At 46.0% G+C, this 23,591-nt stretch overlaps 1 protein-coding gene across 6 annotated transcripts in view; it reads left to right on the plus strand.

The window, feature by feature from the left end:
* The first annotated feature begins 12,394 nt into the window (after positions 1 to 12,394).
* The window catches only part of ADAR (adenosine deaminase RNA specific), a 43,791-nt gene continuing 32,594 nt past the window's right edge, over positions 12,395 to 23,591 (plus strand). For 3 of the 6 annotated variants that reach the window (XM_070077626.1, XM_070077624.1, XM_070077627.1), the window contains exon 1: positions 12,395 to 12,833. The gene's annotated coding sequence lies outside the window, so the exon portion shown is untranslated. Of the gene's footprint in view, positions 12,834 to 13,103; positions 13,448 to 23,591 lie in introns of those variants that run through there. The other 3 variants (XM_070077623.1, XM_070077622.1, XM_070077625.1) reach the window with 2 other exon arrangements.

Raw genomic sequence — 23,591 nt, forward strand, 5'->3', positions numbered from 1 at the left:
CAAGGACAAGGACAAGGAAAGGGGCGTAGGAGAAGGTTCTGTGCTCACCCTCACAGAACCAAACAGCACACAAAACACCAGGGGGCCTACTTGCCGAAATCCAGGGGGGATCTCGCCGAGTCCGACTCGCTGTCTCTTTCTCAGTCACATTGGTGTGCCAGATGTTGAGGTGGATTTGTTCTGAGAGGAGGAGTATGGTGGGGGCAAGAGGCGCAGAGTCACCACACAGACCCTGGGAGTCGGGTAAAAGCAGGACAGAGGTGAGCAGCCCACAGACTCGTTTATTTCAGTTGGTATAGCAGCTTAAATAGCTAAGGCAGCCAATGCGGTCAAGGGGCAGTTTATGTCCTAACCAATCACAGCCTGTTGCCAGGCAGGCTCTGTTGCCAGGTGGGTTAGAAGCGATCCCTGAGTGACGCTCACTTGCCAGTGGCCATCTTGGCATGGCCTTCTCATTCTACCACAATGTTGGTACAAGAATCTACCAAAATTGGAGCCAGTATTGTGGTACAGCAGGTTAAGCCAACATCTATAATGCCTGCAGCCTATATAATTGCCAGTTTGAGTCCTGGCTGCTGCACTTTCAATCCAGCTCCTTGCTAATGTGCTTGGGAAGGCAAGAGAAGATGGTCCAAGTGCTTGAGCCCCTATCACCCATGTGGGAGACCCAGATGGAGTTCCAGGCTCCTGGCTTTGACTTATCCCAGATCTGGCTGTTGCAGCCATTTGGAGAGTGAGCCAGCAGATAGAAGATTCTTTCTCTCTCTCTGTCTCTGTCTCTCTCTGAATCTCTAACTCTGCTGTTCAAATAAATAAATATTTAAAATAAAGTCTGTCAAAATCAATGGAATGTAATGGAGTCAAGAGAACCACATGTGTGCGGGTGTTGGTTTACAGTAGTTTATGACGATGAACGTGGTGGTTCTAGTCAATGAGGGAAGTAGGAAAGGATGGCTCCTTCAACAAACTGAGCTACAACAAAAGGAGAAGGTGGGCTCGACAGACTGGATCTGATTCTAACTAAAAACTTCTAGGGGCCGGCACTGTGGCATAGTGGGTAAAGCCACCGCCTACAGTGCCAGCATCCCATATGGGCACCAGTTCAGGTCCCGGCTGCTCCTCTTCTGATCCAGCTCTCTGCTATGGCCTGGGAAAGCAGCAGAAGATGGCCCAAGTCCTTGGGATCCTGCACCCGTGTGGGAGACCCGGAAGAAACTTCTGGCTCCTGGCTTTGGATCTGCGCAGCGCTGGCCATTGTGGCCAACTGGGGAGTGAACTAGCAGATGGAAGACTCCTCCCTCTCTCTGCTTCTCCTTCTCTCTGTGTGTAACTCTGACTTTAAAATAAATAAGTAAATCTAAAAATTAAAATTAAAAAAACCTTCTAAACAATGGGTGACACCACAGGCAAAGGTATGAGTGGCAGACAGTAGGAATATATTTCCATGCAGGACTGAAAATAGGAAATTCAGGTGGAAGTCTGTGTGAGAAGCAGCTGAAAGATCAGCCCTTGCCCACACTGCACGGCCTCCTGCTGCCCCTTGCTCATGCCACTGCTGTACTTAGGCCTTTTTTTTTTTTTTTTTTTTTTTTTTTTTGAGAAAGCAGAACTTAGGGTATCAAGTTTAGGGTCACCAGATCCAGCTGAGGCGAGAGTAACTGTCATTTTCTTTATTTTTAGTAAAAAAAATTTTAACTGTCATTGTTTTTACTTGTTTGAAAGTCAAAGTTATGGGGCAGGGGGGAAGGAAAGAGAGAGAGAAAGAGGGAGCGAGAAAGAGCTTCCATCTGCTGGTTCACTCCCCAAATGACTGGGCCAGGCCAAACCTAGGAGCCTGGAACTCCATCTAGGTTTCTCTCGTAGTGGCTGGGGCCCAAGTACTCATGCCATCTTCTGCTGCTTTCCCAGGCGCATTAGCAGGGAGCTGGATCAGAAGTGGAGCAGCTGGGACTCCACTCAGCATCCATAAGGGATGCAGGCACTATAGGTAAAAGTGACGTAACCCACTTTGTTACAACCCAGCCCAAGGGTAACTGTTCTAAAAATAAAGATAAAGGGTATGCTCATTTATTTATTTTGTTTCTAAAAATTTATTTATTTACTTGAAAGGTGGAGTTACAGAGAGGGAGAGGCAGAGGTAAACAGAGGTCTTCCATCCACTGGTTCACTCCCCAAATGACCATGACAGCTGGAGCTAGGCCAGTCCAAATCCAGGAGCCAGGAGCTTCTTCCAGGTCTCCCACGTGGGTGCAGGGGCTCAAGGACTTGGGCCGTCTTCCACTGTTTTCCCAGGAAAGGAGCTGTATTGGAAGTGGAGCAGTCAGGACTCAAACTGGTGCCCACATGGGATGCTGGCATCACAGGTGGAGATTTAACCTGCTACGCTACAGTGCTGGCCCCTCATTTATTGATTATTAAGAGCTCTTGGCCCTCTTCCCTTGCTCATTCCCAGACTGCTATCAGGCTTATATTCTCCAGGCAAGAGACTGGAAGATTTCTCACTAGAACAGTGAAAGGGAGGAAAAATTCACACACACACACACACACACACACACACAATCACACACACACATACACTCAAGGTTTAATAATGGCCCAACCAGACCACCCCACAGCTGATGTTCTTAACCTCACAATAGATTTCACAATAGATTTCCCGAGACCTTTTGCAAATCCCTGTGTCCAGACAGTTTCCCAGACCAATTAAATATGTGACTCCAGGACAAGGACCCAGGCTTCTGTATTTTTTTTACTACCCTTTAATGGTATCTACAGCTGGTTTCTCTTTCCTGTCCAGACGTTTTGTCTCCTTTTATTCTTGATCAGTCCTACCAGCTCCCTTTTTTATTTTATCAGTGTTTTCAAAGAAACAATGTGTACCTTATTGAATCTGTTGTAAACTTGTTTTCTATTTCATTTCTTGCTGCTGTTATTGTCTTTCTACTTTCTCTGTGTTTGTTTTTCTTCTTCTAACTTTCTGAGATAGATACTTAGATCACTGATTTTCAGGCTTTCTTTTTTCTGTTGTTATTTCTGTATCTAGTCTAATCAACATACCATCAATTTTAAGGTTAAAAATTTTCCTCTAAGTACTTTTGCTTTTGCTACATTCACTAAGTGTAGATATTCTCAATGTTTAGTCAAATGATCTTTTCATTTTCATGTGACTTCTTTAATCCATAAGGTATTTAGAAGTGTACTGCAAATTTTCAAAGTCTAGTTATCTTTTTTATTATTGGCTTCTCAGTTAATCTTTCTGTGGCCAGAAAAGACTATGTTTGATTTCAATCATTTGAAATTTGTTGAGTTGTCCTATGGCCTAACATATATTCAGTTTTGGTAAATATTCATGCACACTTGAAAAGAATGTATATCCAACAATTGTTTCAGTATTCTGTATGTAATATTTAGTAACAATTCATGCATTGTTCAAATATTTTCTATCCCTACTGATTTTTTTGTCTGCACTGTTTTCTAATTAACGAGAGAAGCATGTTGAAATCTACTACTATTATTGAGGATTTCTATCTTATTTTAGTTAGTTAAGTCCCTTTTTTTACTTCGTATGGTCTGATGTTTTCTTAGGTACATCCAAATGTTATATTGTTATATCATCTTGATATATTATCATTATGAAATATTCCTCTTTGTTTGCTTCTTACATCGAAGTCTTCTTTGTGTGATGTTAGCATTACCACAACTGCTTTCTTATGTTTGTATTGCGAGATAAATGTGTGTATTGTGTGTATTCATCCTTACACTTCCAAACTTTCTGTGTACTGTATTTAAGATATTTTCTTTCTTTTCTTATTTATTTATTTATTTTTTGACAGGCAGAGTGGACAGTGAGAGAGACAGAAAGGTCTTCCCTTGCCATTGGTTCACCCTCCAATGGCTGCCGCTGCAGCCGGCGCACCACGCTGATCCGAAGCCAGGAGCCAGGTGCTTCTCCTGGTCTCCCATGGGGTGCAGGGCCCAAGCACTTGTGCCATCCTCCACTGCACTCCTGGGCCACAGCAGAGAGCTGGCCTGGAAGAGGAGCAACCGGGACAGAACCTGGTGCCCCGACAGGGACTAGAACCCGGTGTGCCGGTGCCACAAGGCGGAGGATTAGCCTAGTGAGGCGCGGTGCCAGTGTTTTTTTGTTGTTGTTGTTTGTTTGTTTGTTTGTTTTTGGGACAGGCAGAGTGGACAGTGAGAGAGAGAGAGAGACAGAGAGAAAGGTCTTCCTTTTCCATTGGTTCACTCCCCAATGGCCGCCGCGGCTGGCGCGCTGTGGCCGGCGCACTGCAGCCGGCACGCCGTGCTGATCCGAAGCCAGGAGCCAGGTGCTTCCTCCTGGTCTCCCATGCAGGTACAGGGCCCAAGGACCTGGGCCATCCTCCACTGCACTCCCGGGCCACAGCAGAGAGCTTGACTGGAAGAGGAGCAAACGCGACAGAATCCAGTGCCCTGATCGGGACTAGAACCCAGGGTGCCGGCACCGCAGGCGGAGGATTAGCCTATTGAGCCGCGGTGCCAGCTATGATATTTTCATAATCAATATGTATTGGTGTTTTTTAAATCCAGTCTAACAACCTTCCTCTTATAATTGGACTATCTAGTCCATCAACATTTAATGTAATTGCTGACATATTTGAGTTTAAAATCTACTTATATTTTCTATTTATGCCACTTATTATGTATTTCTTTTACTTCCCATTTTTGTTTTCTTTTTATCTATTTGAAAGACAGAGTTACAGGGTCCGGCGCTGTGGTATAGTGAGTAATGCTACGGCCTATAGTGCCAGCATCCCATATGGACACCAGTTCAAGTCCCAGCTGCTCTTCTTCTGATCCAGCTCTCTGCTATGGCCTGGGAAAGCAGTAGAAGATGGCCCAAGTCCTTGGGATCCTGCAGTCACAAGGGAGACCCAGAAGCTCCTGGTTTCGGATTGGCTCAGTTCTGGTCATTGCAACCTTTGGGGAGTGAACCAGCAGATGGAAGACCTCTCCCCGACCCCGCCCTACCTCTTTCTCTCTGTAACTCTGCCTTTCAAACAAATAAATCTCTTTTTAAAAAAAAGAATTAAAAAAAAAAAAGAGTTACAGAGAGAGAGAGAGAAACATCTTCCATCCTCTAGTTCACTCCCCAAATGATGGCAACGGTTGAAGCTGAGCCACTCTGAAGCCAGGAGCCAGGAGCTTCTTCCGATCTCCCATGAGGGTGCAGGGGTCCAAAGACTTGGGCCATCCTCTGCTACTTTCCTAGGCGCACTAACAGGGAACTAGATTGGAAGTAGAGTTGCTGGAACTTGAACCCGTGCCCTTATAGGATGCTGGCGTTGGCATCACAGGCAGCAGCTTTACTCACTACACCACACTGCTGTCCCCCATCTTCAGCTTAGCCCACCCCCGGTCATCGCGGCCATTTGGGGGACGAAGCAGAGGATGGAAGATATCACTTTCATGCTCTCTCTCTTTCTCTCTCTCTCTCTCTCTCTGCCTTTCAAATACATAAATAAATCTTTGTTTTTTTAAATAAGAGGAATGGAATGACATTAAAGAAGACGCCCACAGTGGCATATGATCCACCTTCATTTGCAAGGACAAAATGGACCTGTTCCTGCCCTAGATGAAGAGGACCAAAGATTAACAGCAGAAACAATAGCCAATGCCAAAGATATCGCCTCTGGTTCAGCTTACACAATTCTGACTGAAAAGTGAAAGTGGAGGAGCTTTTCTACTCAATGGGTGTCAAAACTGTTGCACTCAAAGCTGGTGCAGACAAAAGCAGAGCTTTCAACAGAAATTTAAACAAGTGGGGTCAAGTGCTAACGCATTTCTTTGAAGAGCTGCAGCCGGAGGTGAAACACATTTACCAGTACAATCCTGAAGGCCAAGCACAAGCAAAGCAGCGGCTGTCCAGCAGTGGGAGCGGACCAGTCATGAGCAAGGTCATGGCTACAGTGTTTGGGCTGCTCAAGGTGTTTTGCTTGCTGACTTTCTGGAAGGCCAAGTAACATTAACATCTGCTTGTTGTGAGAGTTTTCTGAGACAGTCAGCCAACGCTTCAGCAGAAAACACCCAGGAACGCTTCATCAGAGAATCCTTCTCTGCCATAATAAGGCTTCTTTTTATTTCCTAATCTTAAAAAAAAAAAGTCACTAAAGGGCACCTTTGCTTTTTTTAAAGTTAATAATATGTATTTAAAAAACTACTTTGACATGGCTAATTTCCAGGGACCTCAGTTCTTTAGGACGGACTAAGTGGCAGGTATCACTTTTTACAAAGTATTTGCAACTTGATGGAGTATGTGATGAGAAGTAAAGTTCAGAATTTTTACTTCTTTAAAGATTGATTTCTTTGAAAAACAGACTGGCAGATGTTGGGTGTCAGAACTTTAGGATTCAGGGGCCGGCGCCGCGGCTCACTAGGCTAATCCTCCGCCTTGCGGCGCCGGCACACCGGGTTCTAGTCCCAGTCGGGGCACCGGATTCTGTCCCGGTTGCCCCTCTTCCAGGCCAGCTCTCTGCTGTGGCCAGGGAGTGCAGTGGAGGATGGCCCAGGTGCTTGGGCCCTGCACCCCATGGGAGACCAGGAAAAGTACCTGGCTCCTGGCTTCGGATCAGCGTGGTGCGCTGGCCGCAGCGGCCATTGGAGGGTGAACCAACGGCAAAGGAAGACCTTTCTCTCTGTCTCTCTCTCTCACTGTCCACTCTGCCTGTCAAAAAATAAAAATAATAAAAAAAAATAAAAAAAGAACTTTAGTATTCAGAGAAGGTGAGGAGATGCCAGTTACAAAGCAGAAAAGCAGGGAACCGAGTAAGAGGTAGAGGACGGGGGCTCAGGCTGCCCAGCAGAGGGCAGGGGGTGTGAAGCCAGGCTTCACTCCTTCTGAGCGGCCGGCAGAGTCCCTCCCTCCTGCAGCTGCCTGGCGGTGGAGGCGCAGAGCACCACGTGGACCCTGATAAGGTGGGTGGGGACGTGTAGAAAGGCTCTTCGGTACAGTTAACAATGCATCCTCTTAGCAGTTTGGAATGTCCCAGGCAAGCACTTTCCTGAGCAATAAACATTCCACCAGCCTTTAGATTATCTTTCTGCACTAGTTTCATCAGGTTTGGGAGTTTAGCCCTCAGTGGCTGAGCAGGTTCAAACAGAAGGAGAGACAAGGGGAGAAACATATCTTCTGTCTGCTGGCTCACTTCCACGTGGCCAGGGCTGGGCCACATGGAAGCCAGGAGCCAGGAACTCCATCTCGGTCTCCCACCCAGGAACTCAAATACTTGAGCCATCATCCACTGCTTCCCAGGCACATCAGCAGGAAGTGAGGCTGGGTGCAGAGTAGCTGGGCCCCCACTGGCACTGCGACATGACCTAGCAGCTGCTTAGCTCCCTGTGCCGCATGCCCACGCCCATATCGCTTACTAAACTGACTCAAGGAGAGATAAAATATCTAAGTCCCACCATGTGAGGAGGTAGACGGGCTAACAGGCAGTTAGGTCAGGTCCCTGTCAGAATGAGAAAAGGGGCAGAGCGGTACGGCAGGTGAAGAGTGGACAGCTGCTTGTTTCTTCCAAGAGGCTGCCTTTAGTGACACTTAGTTTTATCATGAGAGCAGACTCGACAGGATTACAAATCCCAGCCCTCTGACTGGTTGTTGTTCTAGTCCTCTGATTGGTTGCTATTTCTGCCTTTGAGTACATGTTATTCTGCTCCTCTTCTGATTGGTTAAATTCAGGTAGCCAGTTTTATGCATAAAAAGAGCCGGTACCTACAGGTTTCTGGGCAACTCCTCCCTTGGAGCTCCCCTCCCGACTGCTGCAGCAGGCTTCCTTGCTTCAGTAAATCTTTTTTTTTTTCTTTAAGATTTATTTATTTATTTGAAAGGCGAGTTACAGAGAGAGAGTGAGAGAGAAAGAAAGAGAAAGTGAGATCTTCCATTCATTGGTTCACTCCCTTAATGGCCGCAATGGCTGGAGAACTGTTGATCCAAAGCCAAGAGCCTCTTCCAGGCTTCCCACACTGGTGCAGGGACCCAAGGACTTAGGCCATCTTCCACTGCTTTCCCAGGCCATAGCAGAGCTGGATCAGAAGTGGAGCAGCTGGGGCTGGAACCAGCGCCCATATGGGATGGCGGTGCTGCAGGCTGCGGTTTTAACCTGCTGCGCCACAGCACCACTGCCCTTTCATCACCATTTTAACACTGTGCTATACTGGAGCCCTAACCAGTGTAACACTTCAACAACAATAAAAAGGAATAGGGCTGGGTAGGAGGGGGAAACTGGCATTATTTTCAGATGATTGTTTCCTACAAAATTCAAAAGAATCCATAGATGAATTATTAGAAAGAAGAATTTAGCAAGACAGCTGGATACAATATCAGTATGTAAAAATCAAATTTATTTCTATACCCGTATCAAACAATTAGCATATTTTTAAAAGTCATAATTCATGATAGCAGCGAAACTATCAAGTATCTAGGAGTAAGCCCAACAAAAGATAGACAAGATCTGCACATAATGAAAACCTAATAAAAAGAAACCTATCCCTTATGCATGGATTGAAAGACTCAGAATCATAAAATATAGGTACTCTCCAAACCTCTCCATATATTCACTGCAACACCAACAGATGTTTGTTGTTGAGGTTTTTTAATGTGTTTGTGTGCAACTTGAAAAACTTGTAAATATGTAAAAAAAAATAGAAAAAACCTTTAAAAGACCAAGAATAGCCAAGGTAGAAGGTGAAGAAAAAATAAAGAAGATTTTTTGTGATGAGTTAGATGGGCTAATAAGGTAGCTAGGTCAGGTTCCTGTTGGAATGAGAAAAGGGGAGTCCCTTTTAAAGTGTACCAGATGGGCGTCCACACTGTGGCATAACTGCCTGTGGAGCCTGCATCCTATATACGCACCAGTTCCAGATCCAGCTGCTCCACTTCCACTCCAGCTCCCTGCTAATGGCTGGGAAAGCATCGGAAGATGGCCCAAGTGCTTAGGGCCCTACACCCACATAGGGACCTGGAAGGAGCTCCAGCCTCCTGGTTTCAGAAGGGACCAGCTCCAGCCTTGCAACCATTTGGGTAAGTGAACCAGCTGATGGAAGATTCTCTTTTTCTCTTCTCTCTCTCTCTCTAACTCTGCTTTTCAAAATAAATAAATAAATAATTACAAAGAAAGTATACAAGAGGCACGCTTCTCCCCAGAAACTTCCTTTAGCATGACAAAAGTGCTGATACCACCCTTCTGAGTTCCTACTTTTAAAGTTCCTACTTTCTCTCTTTTGAGAGAGGAACCAAGGTCATCTCCTTCATCAGCGTTTTCCCTGTTAACACTACTACTGATTAAGACTATATGGGCCAGTACTGTGGCGTAACGGGTAAAGCCACCGCCTGCAGTGCCAGCATCCCATATGGGTGCCAGTTTGAGACCAGGCTGCTCCACTTCCGATCCAGCTCTCTGCTATGGCCTGGGAAAGCATTACAAGTCCTTGGGCCCCTGCACCCGCATGAGAGACCTGGAGAAGCTCCTGGTTCCTGGCTTTGGATCGGCAAGCTCTGGCCATTGTGGCCAATTGGGGAGTAAACCATTGGTTGGAGGACCTCTCTCTCTCTCTCTGCCTCTCCTCTCTCTGTGTAACTCTGACTTGCAAATAAATAAATAAATCTTTAAAAAAAAAGATTATAAAAACTATTTATTTGATAGGCAAAAGAATCATAGAGACAAACAGAGAGAAAACTCCCTTCTGCTGGTCCACTCCCCAAATGCATGCAACACCTTAGGGGTGCCAAAGCCAGGAGCCAAGAACTCAACCAAGGTCTCCCACATGGGTGGCAGGAATCCTATTACTTGAAACATCACTACTGCCTCCCAGGATGTACATTAGCAGGAAGCCGGAACTAGGAGCTAGAATCAGAAATGAAACCCAGGTAATCTGACATGGGATGCAGGTGTCCTAACCAGTATCTTAATAGGTAAGCTAAACACCTGCCCTGATGCTTTTTATAAAGCTGTAATAATTTAATAGTATGGTGTCACATCAAAAGAGACAAATTCTCCAGTGGAACACAATAGAGAGCTCAGATATAGACTGATAAATAATTGGAATATTGATTTATGACATAGTTGGGAAAGTGGGGATAGTCAATAATGATAGCTAAGGTGAAAACAGGTCATTTGTATGTAAAAATTAAAACTGGATCCCTACCTCATGCCATACACAACAAGCAAATTCCAGAGTGAATAAGGATTTATATGTCCAAAGCAAAACTAACTAATTTCAGAGGTAAAACCAAGGGGAAAGGAAAATCAAGGCAAATGTTTATAAATTCAAAGTTAAGAACATCTATTTACCAGAATAAAAAATGAAAAGACAAGACACAATGGGAGAATAAATTGGCAACACACATAATTGACAAAGAATTAGTATTTAAAGTATATAAGAAATTTGCCAATGCACTAAAACAATGGGTAAATAACCCAAACACTCTGGATTGGTCCCTAGGCTGTTTATTTCTTCATAGAATGTCTGGATTTTTTAAAAAAGATTTATGTAATTCAAGTAAGTCAGAGTTCAGAGTTACAAAGGGGGGGGGGGGGGAAGGTCTTCCATCTGCTGGTTCCCTCTCCAAACGAACACAATGGCCAGGGCTGGGTCAGACGAAAGCCTGCAACCAGGAGCTTCACCCAGGTCTTCCACATGGGTACAGGGGTCCAAGCCTTTGGGCCACACTCCTCTGCTTTCCCAGGTGCATTAGCAGGGAGCTGGACCAAAAGTGGAACAGTCTTGACTTGAACTGGTGCCCACATGGGATGCTGGCATTGCAGACAGAGGCTTAACCTGCTATGGCACAATGCCAGCCCCAGGGGTTTGGATTCATTAACTATAAAGCCTGTCAGCACCAAACTCAAATATTTTCACATCTAAGTATTTTTAAATTTTCCCAAATAAGTGGTTTTATTTTTTTTTCTTTTTTACCATTTACAGCTTCTTGCCCACCATCTGCTAGTTGTAGAAAAGATAAACTCTGTGGTTATAAAGTCCCCAGCTGGCTGCGGCTCTTGGGAGACTTCCCACAAGCTGCTGAACACCTTACCTAGACACGAGAAGCCTCCTCTTTTCTGGAAGTTTCCTTGCCCTCTCTCTTTTTGAATGATTCCCCACCCCCACCCCAACAATTTCTGATTCTTCTCACACTGTGAGAGACTTCTGCATGTAAACCTGCCAAGCTTCCCCAGATAAAGGTTGTTCTCCTACTGCCACCTCCTGGTACTTTTTCCTTGCTTAGCCCCAAATTCCCTCAAACCCCCTATAATGACAATTCACAAAACCGGAACTACAGCTGCCCAAAGAACATATAAGAGATGCCTCACCTCACCTCAGTGAGACATCATTTCACAAACCAAGAAATGTGAAGTGTTAGAGATGTGGATGATGGTAGCAGTGTAAACTGGTACAACCACTTTGGAAAAAAAAAATTGGCTCTATTACGTAAAGCTGAACACGGGTATACCAAAAACCTATCAGTTCCACTCCCAGGTAAATTTATTCAAGAGAAATTTTTGTGCAGAGGCATCAGAAGGTAAAGCTTATAACAGCACCTTTGGAAACTACATGACTAGAAGTTACATAAATGGCACCTGGAGAGTGGACAAATTCTGGTGCGTAAATGGATTGTTAAGCAGCAGTGAAAATGGATGAAATGCAATTTCCCTCAACAAGGATGGATTTCAACATATTTGTGAAATAAAAGTCCCGTATACTGTTGAAAAGTTTGAAAACACACATAAAGCTAATATAAAAAATACATTGCTTAGTAAGACATGTAAATATGAAAAGATATTAAAACAATGTAATAGCTAAGTGACTATAAATTCAGGCTGAGTCCACGTCTGAAGGGGAAGCAGCGGTATAAGACTGATTGCTTAGAGGCTGATGAGAGTTAACTGGTGAGTCAAGTTAAAACTTTTATTTATTTTTTTAAAAGTATCATTTTTAAATGAATTAGGCTAATTTCAACAGGCAATCCAAAGCCCGCAGGGTACCCTGCATATTAACTAACTCTGTGGACTTGAGGCCCATTTTTTTTTTCCCAAAGATTTATTTATTTATTTGAAAGGCAGAGTTACAGAGGCAGAGGCAGAGAGGCCTTCCAGGTGTGGTTCACTCCTCAGATGGCTGCCACTGCAAGAGCTGCGCCGATCCGAAGCCAGGAGCCAGAAGCTTCTTCCTGGTCTCCCACACAGGTGCAGGGGTCCAAGCACTTGGGTCATCTTCTACTGCTTTCCCAGGCCATAGCAGAGCCAGATCGGAAGTAGAGCAGCCGGGACTCGAACCGGCGCTAACACGAGATGCCGGCACTGCAGGCGGCGGCTTTACCCGCTACGCCACAGCGCCGCCCCTAGGTCTTTTTTTTTTTTTTTTTTTTTTTTTTTAGAACAGAGAGTGGGCCTACATAACTTCTCAGGCCTTCCGGCCCAACCACGTTGTAAAAGAGAAGGAATCAAGGCCACGATCAAAAAACGCAGCATCCTAAGCGGAAAGGACACACTCCGCACCGTGCGCATAACAACGCCATTAACAGATCCAAAGAATAAATAAATAAAAGAAAACGGGGAAGACCGCAACAAAAAACCCTAGCTTTCCTAGAGCGCAAACAAAAGAGGGGGCAGTCACGTGGCACTCCCTCCCACGCCCGGCGCGCCAATGATGTCACCAATCTGCGACCAGACCATTGATTCCCGACTGAAGGCAGAGAGGCTACGTGGTGGGGGAGGGCGGGGGGAGGGTCCCGGGTCCCCGCGGCTGTGGTAACCTCCGGTGTCGGGCTGTGTCCAGAGGAATTGCAAGAGCGGGTAAGAGGCCCCCTCCTTCTCCGTTACCGCCTTCCTAGGCCGGAAGGCCCGGCTTTCGCGGCCTTCCCGGTCTCTGGCGCGGGTGGAAGGAAAAGCGCGGGGGTGCCCCATGGGGCTGGCGTGGGGGGACGCAGGACCAGGTCGGGGTGCGCCTGGGGGTCACGGCGGGGCTGGGCAGCCTCCCGCGGGGCGGGCGCCGGGGGCCCGAGCGCTTGGGTGCGCGTGTGTGTGTGTGTGCGCTCGTGCGCGCGCGGTGTGGGCGGCCGAGCTGCGCGCCGATGCTCCGTCGCTCGTGCCAGCTGGGCCCGGCAGCTGGGTACCAGAGGCCCTGCTTCCCTCTCGCGGGGAGCGAGGCCGCCTGCGACTCGTCCCGCTCCGCGCCTTCTTGCGCCTGCTCCCTGAAACTGCGGCGGGCCCGGGCCTCCTTCCGGGGATTAATACCCGCCGCCCTTGCGTGCCTTACACTGGGAAAGCGTGGGCGGACACATTGGCGAGCCCACTGCGGGGTCACGGCAGGCGCGCTCAGCCTCCGTCTGGCCCTGGTGCGGGAGGCCTAGTTGCGTCACCTCCCCTTCCTTCATCTGTTTGGCTTGCTCCCTGGGCCTCGCTAGAGGGTAAGGCGGCGCCAGGTCTTCCGTTAGAATGTCAGGAGTTCGGGACGCTGGCTTCCGAAGGGCTACCTGTGGTTGCATTTTGAATGCTGGCGGCGGGGGAGGGGGGAAGGGAATCCGAGCGTGCAGTTAGGCTGCTGCGGCGGGAGATTTGTACCCCGAGGCCTGCACTGTAGCCGTGTGGGGAGGGGGGCGCTGGCGGGATTGTTGGAGCAGGATACTGGGGGCAGACACTGCAGGAGCTCAAAGTGTCAGCAAGCGTGAGTGACAATCCTAACTTCTTTCTCTACCTACGAGGCTGCTTCTAGTTGCTGTTTTAAAGACCCAGAATTAACCTTTTTCACTCTGTAGAAACAGCCTGCTGCATAGGAGGCAATGAAGTAGAAAAGGGGCATGAACTTTGGAGTCAGGTCTGCCACCCAGCAGCCGTGTGACATTGAGTGAGTGGTTTAACCTCTTACTCCTGCTTGGGCTTATCTACAAAGTAGGGATAATTATATCTGACTTGCAGGCTTGTCAGAATTTGAAGTATCTCGCTATTGTTAGGAAGGGCCCAGTATCCAGCCAGTTGAATTTGCTCCCTTGCCAGAGTTTTGGTATAGTAGCTGGAGAAGTGGGGGCCATTTTGCTGTATCAGGTATTTGCTATTCTACCAGCTATGATAAAACAGACTTAGGTGAGAGAGGAAGACCTCAGAACTCATAGCCTCTCTACTGCAGACCTCAAAATCCTGGAACTGGAATGAGGTTTGGACTTCACTTTAGTCTGTCAATCATAGTTTCTCTTTTGGGCACTTGCTGTGTGCCTGACACTGTGACAAACACTTTACATGCGCTGTCTTATATTTGTGCGATAAGCATTCCCACTTTACAGATGCAGACAATGAGGTCTGGCCAGGGTCCTCACGTAAGTTAATGGCAGAGCTGGAACTTGAAGCCCGGCCATGAGGCTATGTAGTTTGGGTTGTGTTCTTTCTCAGTGACAAATATCCTGGTAATGTGGACCTGTTGTAGTGGGAGAAGAAAGGCATCACAGAGTTTAGAAGCAAGAGTAACATCTCGAATTGTCCAATGATACATGATCTTTTATTTTACATTTTATCCAGCACAGTCCGGATGTGAGATTTAGCCTTTTGACGCAGAGAAAAAGGGAAGTCTCACAAGCACATAGTAGATGTTTGAGTAGGTATTTGGTAAATTTTTTTTTTTTTTTTTAAGATTTATTTATTTATTTGAGAGGCAGAGAGAGAGAGGTCTTCCATCCACTGGTTCACTCCCCAAATGACTGCAGCAGCCCAAGCTGGGCCGATCTGAAGCCAGGAGCCAGGAGTTTCCTCTGGGTCTCCCCTGCAGGTGCAGGAGCCCAAGAACTTGGGCCATCTTCCACTGCTTTCCCAAGCCATAAAAGAGAGCTGGATTGGAAGTGGAGCAGCCAGGACTTGAACTGGCACCTATATGGGGTGCAGGTGGCAGCTTTACCTGCTACACCACAGTGCTGGCCCCTTTGGTAAATATTTGAAGAAAGAAAAAAAATCTTGAGCATTGCTGTTTCTGCCAGAGGGAAGCCTAGTGCTTGCTATACAAAAGCTCCTGAAGTTTGCTAGTTTTCTGTCATAACACTGTAATCAGCATCTTTCGGATTGCTGGATTGAAAAATCTGAAGCTCTGTTTCAGTTCAAGATCAGTATTATTGTCTGTGACCAAGTGATTAGAGTTTTCAAATATGTGAACCCCAAAATCTGAGCTTTGGGGCTTTTGTGTGATCTCTTGAGATACAGCAATTTGTTTAGTTCTGACATCTGTTATACTTGGACCTTAAAGGGTACAGCTGCTTGAGTTAAGTTTTCTGGAGAGCACTAAATAATTGTTCTGCTTTAAGGATAAAGAGTTCAAAATATTACAAAGTTTCTATCTCTTTTTAAGATTTATTTGAAAGGCACAGTTAGAGAGAAACAGAGAGATCCTCCATCTTCTGGATCACTCCCCAAATTGCCTCAACAGCCGGGCTGGGCCAGACCAGAGCCAGGAGCCTGAAGCTCTTTCCGAATCGCTCATGTGAGGGCAGGGGCCCAGGTACTTGGGCGAGCTTCTGCTTTTCCCAGGCCATTAACAGGGACCTGGATTAGAAGCAGAGCAGCCAGGACATGAAATGGCGCCCATATGGGATGCTGGTGTTGCAGTTAGCAGCTTAACCCGCTACGCCACAACACCGGCCCCAGAAAGAGTAAACTAGTTTTAAGCAGTTGTGATTCTTAGTGTCTTGGGTCACCTGTTCTGTTTTGCTTCTCTGTTTGAAGATGACTTAGGGCTATATAATGAGCTGTCGGGATCATCCAAGCTTTCTGTAACCCATCTGTGTGGCTCGTGACTGACGCACCTCAGGTCTCCCCGCCAGGCAGCTCTAGTTGCTGTTTCTGTGCTCGCCCAGATGACTTGCAGCCACCCATTCCGCTATCTTGGTCAGACTTGATGGGAGGCCCTGCAGCCCATCCTCCCTTTCTGTCTGCACCTCCTCCCCTCCCTGCTGTATGCTACACACCATGAAGTTTTTCTTCAAAGGGGTATGTTAATCCAGCTGAAAAATGCAGAGACCTAGTATAAACCAGTTTAAGCAAAAGAGGGTTTTTGTTTGTTTTACTTCTGAACTAGAAAGTCCAAATGTCAGCTTCAGGCATGGCTGGATCTTGGGGCTAAAATTATGGTGTAAGGGTCTTGTTGGTCTTTTCTTTGTCTATTCCATTTGTTACTTCTTGGCAGCTCCACATCTGTAACTTCAGAGCTGTCTTCCACATTGTAAACCAATCACTGGCAGAGGGGGTGCCATGATTGGACAGGTCTGCATCCCAGGCCCTCTCCTGGGATGGAGAAGTCCACTGCCCTTCCATAACCACAGGGGACAGAGAAGTACAGGGGTGTGAGGCAAGCAGAAGCAGCAGATGAGAACTGCAAGTGTGTGTGCATACATGCATGCATGAGGTCACACGTGTGCTCCTGTCTCGCTTGAGCTGCTTCTGGAGTCTTCCAGCTGGAGTGACCACATCTAGCTTTGTGCATCACACATTGTTATTCCATTGCGGCATCCGTCAGGTGCTCTCCTGTCCCTTCCCTGATTGGTACTTTCGGATTCCGGTCATGCTTCTCCCGGGACCCGTCCTTGACCTCCCTCAATGAGCTAGGCACTCCTTCTCTTTGCTTCTGTAAACACCTGAACCAACAGTTCTGTTGTAGGTTTTATTTCTGTTTGGTAATTGGCCATTTGCTAGTTGGTTCTCCACCAGGCTGGTAGCCTTTGCCTTGCATTCCCTACCTCCCACCTTTAGTTAGCATTGTTTTTCTTCATAGCATTCACAATCAACATTGTACTCTTTATTTTTATTGCTTGTCTCTCTTCCCTTAGAAAGTCAACTTTCTGAGAACAACAGGAAAGGTATTTTGCTTTGTTATTGCTAGATCCTAGTATAGGGTCTAAGACATACTTTGAGTTCGGTAAATGCTTATTAAATGAATTCATGAAAATCTGCCCACAGGAAGAAAATACTGGCATTGTGTTGGTCAGGATTCTGCAGGATAGATGCAGTGCCCACTGGGAAGGGCTGAAAGGGCTGCAGGTCCTCCCAGGAAGGCAGAGCCTCCTATCCCGATGTGTATTTGAGTTTATGGAGGTCAGGCACGAAGAGAAACCAGTTGGAAATTCCACCCAGTGTGATGTTTCATTCCTCCTAAATATTTCTGAATAATTTCTTAAAGATTTATTTATTGAAAGGCAGAGTTACAGAGACAGAGAGAGGGGTCTTCCATCCATTGGGTTACTCCTCAAATGGCCGCCGTGGCTGGGGCTGAGCCAGGCTGAAGCCAGGAGCTTCTTCTGGGTTTCCCACATGAATAGTAGGGCTCCAAGCATCTGGGGGCATCTTCTGCTTTCTCAGGCACACTTGGAGGGAGCTGGATCAGAAGTGGAGCAGCTGGGACTTGAACTGGTGTCTGTATGAGATGCCAGCATCTCAGGCACAGCTTGACCTGCTACCCCATGACACCAGCCCCTCTTTCTGAATTTTGATGGGTTGTGTAATAAGCCTTTCTCCACATTCTGAGTCTTTTTCCTTGTAGTATTTATTTCCACAACATTTACCCAGATACTTAAAATGTTCAAGGCAATGTTCTAAGCCCTTTATAAATAACAACTCAGGGCAGGCGCTGAGGCTTAGCAGGTAAAGCCTCTACCTCCTGTGCCAGCATCCTATATTGGTACCGGTTCAAGTCCCGGCTGCTCCACTTCCGATCCAGCTCTCTGCTATGGCCTGGGAAGGCAGTAGAAGATGGCCCAAGTCCTTGGGCCCTGGCACTTGCATGGGAGACCGAGGAAAAGCTCCAGGCTCCTGACTTTGGATCATCGCAGCTCCGGCTGTTGTGGCCATCTGGGGAGTGAACCAGCAGATGGCAGACCTACCTCCCTCTCTCTCTCTCTCTCTCTCTCTCTCTCTCTCTCTCTGCCTCTCTGTAACTTTGCCTTTCAAATAAATAAATCATAAATAAATAAATAAATAGCAACTCATTCTTGGGCTGTAGTTTAAAGATCAGTAGTTGTGAACTTTAAAACTTGCTTTCATTTCAAATACCAAAACATTCAAAAAAGGCAGAAGAAAAAATCCTTGCTAAAAAATTATAAAAGAAAGAGAATGCTCTCTACTCAGCTCATCTCAGCCTCTAGAATAAGTAGCGTGATGTGTCTCCTTACCAGTCTTTCCTTAGGTTTTGCATTTGGAGCTGATAGATCAAATGTACTCTTGTTGCCTTGTTTCTATTCACACATAGCCACCCTGTGCACACCAGTCTGTAGGTGGCTGGCCACAGGCGTATGTCATGTGTCACTGGCAAGAGGAGTGGAATTGCCAGGACTGGGTTAGACCAATCAGGGCCCTCGCTGTGGGTGTGGGGAGGAAGTCTGGCCTTCTCAGGATCTGGACTCTTCCGGAAAGAAAGGCAGCCAGCACCGTCTGTGGCTTGGACGTTTCAGATTTCAAAGCTGTGTTTGTATTTAGAGTTTTATGTTTGTTCCACTTACTGTGAAATTGACATCACTCACGACATTACTCTGTAAATAATCGTTTTCATGTTATATAGTTTATGACTGTCAGACCATACTCGACTGTCTCTAGTTTTGGACATTAAAGCAGTTTTCAGTTTTTTGCTGTGGCTAACCATGCTAGTGGACATAAATACTTGTACTAATTTTTTTTTTACTTGTACTAAGTTTCAAATTATCTTCCTCAAGGTTGTTTTTTATGAGCTTTAATATTCATTACATTTTTAATTACTAATGGTTATGTCATAATGTGATTATGTTAATAATGATGATTGTTGATTATTAGCTGATGTTATGAACATGTTTGAGGCTTTTGACAGACATAGTACAGTTGCTTTGTAAAAATGTTGAACCTGAGGCGGTGTTTGGCGCAGCAGTTAAGATGCCCGCCTCCCGTATGTGAGTGCCTGGGTTTGAGTCCCGGCTCTGCACTCCACTCCAGCTTCCCGCTAATGCACTCCTTGGGAGGCAGCAGATGATGGATAGTGCAAGTTTGTGGGTTCCTGCCACACACGTGGGAGACCTAGATTGATTCCCAGCTCCTGACTTCGGCCTGGCCCAGCTCCAGCTCTTGGGGTTTTTAGGGAGTGAACCAACAGGTAGGTGGAAGATCTATTTGTCTCTCCACCTTTCAGATAAATTAGTTTTATAAACTTTTAATTGAATCTGTCAGTTTAGTCTTCCCTCCCTCCCTCCCTCCCTTCCTTCCTTCCTTCCTTCCTTAGCAAAGCAAAATTTTATTTGTCAGAAACCTCCTGAGGGGCCGGTGCTGTGGCTCACTTGGTTAATCCTCTGCCTGTGGTGCCGGTGTCCCATATGGGCACCCAGTTCTAGTCCCGGTAGCTCCTCTTCCAGTCCAGCTCTCTTCTGTGGCCCGGGAGTGCAGTGGAGGATGGCCCAAGTGCTTGGGCGCTGCACCCCGTGGGAGACCAGGAGGAAGCACCTGGCTCCTGGCTTCAGATCGGCGCAGCACCGGCTGTAGCAGTCATTTGGGCAGTGAACCGATGGAAGGAAGACCTTTCTCTCCGTTTCTCTCTCTCACTATCTATAACTCTACCTGTCAGTAAAAGAAAAAAAAGAAAGAAAGGGAAGGGGAGGGGAGGGGAGGGGAGAGGAGAGGAGAGGAAGGGAGGGGAGGGGAGGGAAGGGGAGGGGAGGGGGGAAGGAAAGAAACCTCCCTCCTGCAGCAGCAGTCAGGAGAGGGCTCCCAGAGAGGCAGACCCCTCCCCCTCCTTTCATTTGATACTTAATGTCTATTGAAAGATTGGTGAGGACCTTCTCTAGCCAAAGCACTGCTGGGTCATGGAAGTGCAGGACTACTGCTCAGGCAAGATAGACATGATTAATCAAGCGATCATGCAAATGTGTAACTACAGCTGTAATAAGGTTATACCCTCTGCCCTCTGGCACAGGCACAGGATGGCCTTTTCAAGGCTGTAAGAGTGCCTTGTGGCTGTTGGAGGGTGCTTTTGTGAAGTCTGATAAGGAAGGGGCCCAAGTACTTGGGCCATCTTCTGCAGCTTTCCCAGGTACATTAACAGGCAGCTGAATCAGAAGTAGAGCAGTCAGGATTTGAACCAATGCCCATATGGGATAACTGGCACCACAGGTGGCGGCTTTACCCACTGTGCCACAGTGCCAACCGAGTAATCTATTTTTAAATTGTGAATTTAATGAGTGAAAACATAAATAGTGATGTGTTTTCTTTCACGTATTTAATTATTAGGGTGACTGAACATTTTCCTAAATGTTTAGCAGCCTTTACACTTCCTTTTTTGTGAATTGCCTGTTTAATCAACTACAGTTTTACTGGAGGCTTCTGTACCTTGAGGACAATAATAGTGTGTCTCTCTCATAGTGTGGTTGTGAGGATTAAAAGGTAAACCTTGGGCTGGCCTATCTGGGTGCCGTCTCATCCAGGTGTGTAGGCATTATACACACATATATTAACTCTGCCCTGTTTGTTATGATTGTGATTCTTGTGTGTGTTCGTTTGTATAGGTTTTTTTTTCCTATTTTATTTTCTATGTTTGAAAAGCAGAGAGTGAGAGTGAGAGCTTCTGTCTGCTGGTTCAACTCCTCAAATGCCTGCAACAGCCTAGGCCGGACCAAGCCCAAGCCAGGAGTCAGGAATTCCATTCTGATCTCCCATGTGGGTGGCAGGAACCCAAGCTCTTGGGCCATCATCTGCCACATCCCAGGATGCATACGTAAATGTTTTTACTGTCAACACTCTCAAACCCTGGCAATTTTTTCTAAGTACAGAAATGTACTTGCAGTGAATTTATTACTGATCTCCTTTGTGATCTTTTCCTGTGCTGTGAGAGATCAAGTTATATACTCTGAGTTTGTGTTTGAGTGTCTACATTTGGCCCTCTAATACGTTTGCAGTTTATTTTGAGGTATTAATATAAGGCAATACTGTAGTTTTTTTTTTTTTTTTTTTTTTTAATTAAACTGTTGGCCAGGCTCCATCTGTTGAATTAATCCTTCCCTTCACTGCTGCTTTTGGCTCCTTATCACGCACTGGATTTCTACACACACACTAGGGTTTGTTTGGAGAAAACTTCTTGTCTGTTAGCAGATAGCTCCACTCTTGTTTTATACCAGCACTTCATTGATTTAATTAGCATGGTTGTCTTTTTTAAAAAATTGTGTCCAGTCTTGCCTGTTTATTCTTCTGTTGAGTGTGGGGTTTATCATTTTGTCAAGTGTCTACTTCTTACGCCCTGACCTCCTAGAATTTGCAGTAAACTGTTGCTTCATTGGCATTCATAAACTTCTCAGCCATCTCATTTGGGGGTGATATATCCTTCTTTTTTTTTTTTTTTTTTTTGACAGGCAGAGTGGACAGTGAGAGAGAGAGACAGAGAGAAAGGTCTTCCTTTTGCCGTTGGTTCACCCTCCAATGGCCACCGCGAGAGCTGGCCTGGAAGAGGGGCAACCGGGACAGAATCCGGCACCCTGACCGGGACTAGAACCCGGTATGCCAGCGCCGCAAGGCGGAGGATTAGCCTAGTGAGCCACTGTGCTGGCAGCGTATCCTTCTAAAGACACATATTCCTCAGTAGTCTTATACTTTTCCACAAGTAAGCTCTACACATGTCTTAAGGTTATTCCTAAATGTTTCTCAATCCTAGATATTTCTCTTTCTTAATGCCTTATTTGTTATGAAGAATATATATATATATATCCCTATATTTAAGGAAGCTATTTTATATATTTCTCTTATGTTCAGCCATATTCCTTGACTGATGTTGGTTCTTTTTTGTTTGTTTTAAAAGAAAAACATTTATTATTTATTTGAAAGAGTGATGAGAGATTTTCCACCCACTGACCCACTCTCCAAATGCCCACACAGCTGAGGCCAGGCCAGGCCAAAGTCAGGGGCCTAGAATTCCATCTGGGTCTCCCACATGGGTGGCAGAGACTCAACCACTTGGACTACCTTCTGTAGCCTCTTGGACATGTTAGTAGTAAGCCAGACTGGAAGCAGAAGGGCTGGGACTCAAATCTGCCCTCCCACACAGGTGTAGGCATCCCAAGCTGCAACTTAACCCACTGTGCCAAAATACTGATTCAACTAGAGAGACAGTGTTTGCAAATAATCTGTTTTTCTTTTTTTAAAAAAATAGTTTACCTCATTTCTGTTTTGTGTTAAATATATGTTAGAATTTCCATATGTGGCAACATTTAATATATGTTAAATACCATATTTCTTTGATTCTAAGACCACTGGACATATAAACATGCTTAATTTCATGACAGATTTGGGGGCGCTGTATTTAATGTACATTTGTTGTAGTTCATATCAGAAATGTTAGGATGTGAAAAATGCATATTAGAAATAAGATAACAGTGATAATGGTGGCCCTCATTTAATTTCTCATTTTACTGGTAATGGCCAACTGTTCCATTGTAAATATGGTTTTTAAAAATATTTACTTATTGATATGAAAGGCAGAGATACAGAGAGAGGGAGAGAGATCTTACTGGTTCATTCCTCAAATGGCCGCAGTGGCCAGGGCTGGGCCAAGCTGAAGCCAGGAGCCAGGAGCTTCTTCCAGGTCTCTCATTTGGGTGCAAGGGTCCAAGTACTCGCGCCATCTTCCTCTGCTTTCCCAGGCACATTAGCAGGAAGCTGGATGAGAAGTGGAGCAGCCAGGACTCAATTTAGTGCCCATATGGGATGCCAGTGTTTCAGGCAGCAGCTTAACACAGTATATCACAATGCTGGCCCATGTAAATATGATCTTGGCTGTTGAGCTATGATAAACAGTTTTCTCTGTGGACTTCCTAAACCTAGAGACTGTTTTAGGTGAGCGAGCAGCACCTACTTAGAAGAGGTTTTACAATGGCTTAATCAGCTTGGGAGTGACAGGTGATCAGGGGGTCAGTTTCTTGTGTACAGGTCTCCATCTTTGCCTGTAATTCCTGCTTTCCTTGCTTTGTTAAAGGAAAACAGAGACTCTGGCATAAAAGCTTGAGTGCTGAATACAAGTTTTACTGCCCAACAGAAGATCAGTCCAGTGCCATCTTTTAGGCTCCAGGAGTTAATTCTCAGAACAGGGAAAGTGAGAAGTGTTTTTACTTTATTTATTTTTAAAAGATTTAACCTGCTGCACCACAACACTGGCCCCAAGAAGGGTTTTTAAAATTCACACACAGACTCTGCCCCATATTAGGGAACCCGGCTCTCCAGATGCATGCTGGCCACTGTTATCTGGGTTTAGGTATTGCCTAAGGAACAGGCAGGAGAGGGTGTTTGCAGGGCTTTCTGGTAAGTGGTCTCTTGGTGTGTATGTGAGTCAGTGCTCTGGTAGCTATTTTTGGTGGAAGACAAATGTGCAGGCTAGGCTGCCATGTTGGGCTTCATTGCTTCGTAGCTAGCTTTTTTAGTGAGCTCTGCATGGGAATGCAGCCCTCTTGTGGGGTCCCCATTGCCAACTAAAACTCTAAAGAAGTGGAGAGACAGTGGGTCGGGTCAAGAGGTCAAACCAGAGTTGAGGTACACTGGTAGCAAGAACACTCTTTAGAGTGGTGACTCTTAATTTCCATTTGGATA

This window comes from Oryctolagus cuniculus, chromosome 7 (assembly GCF_964237555.1).
Source record: "Oryctolagus cuniculus chromosome 7, mOryCun1.1, whole genome shotgun sequence".
Taxonomy (NCBI): domain Eukaryota; kingdom Metazoa; phylum Chordata; class Mammalia; order Lagomorpha; family Leporidae; genus Oryctolagus; species Oryctolagus cuniculus.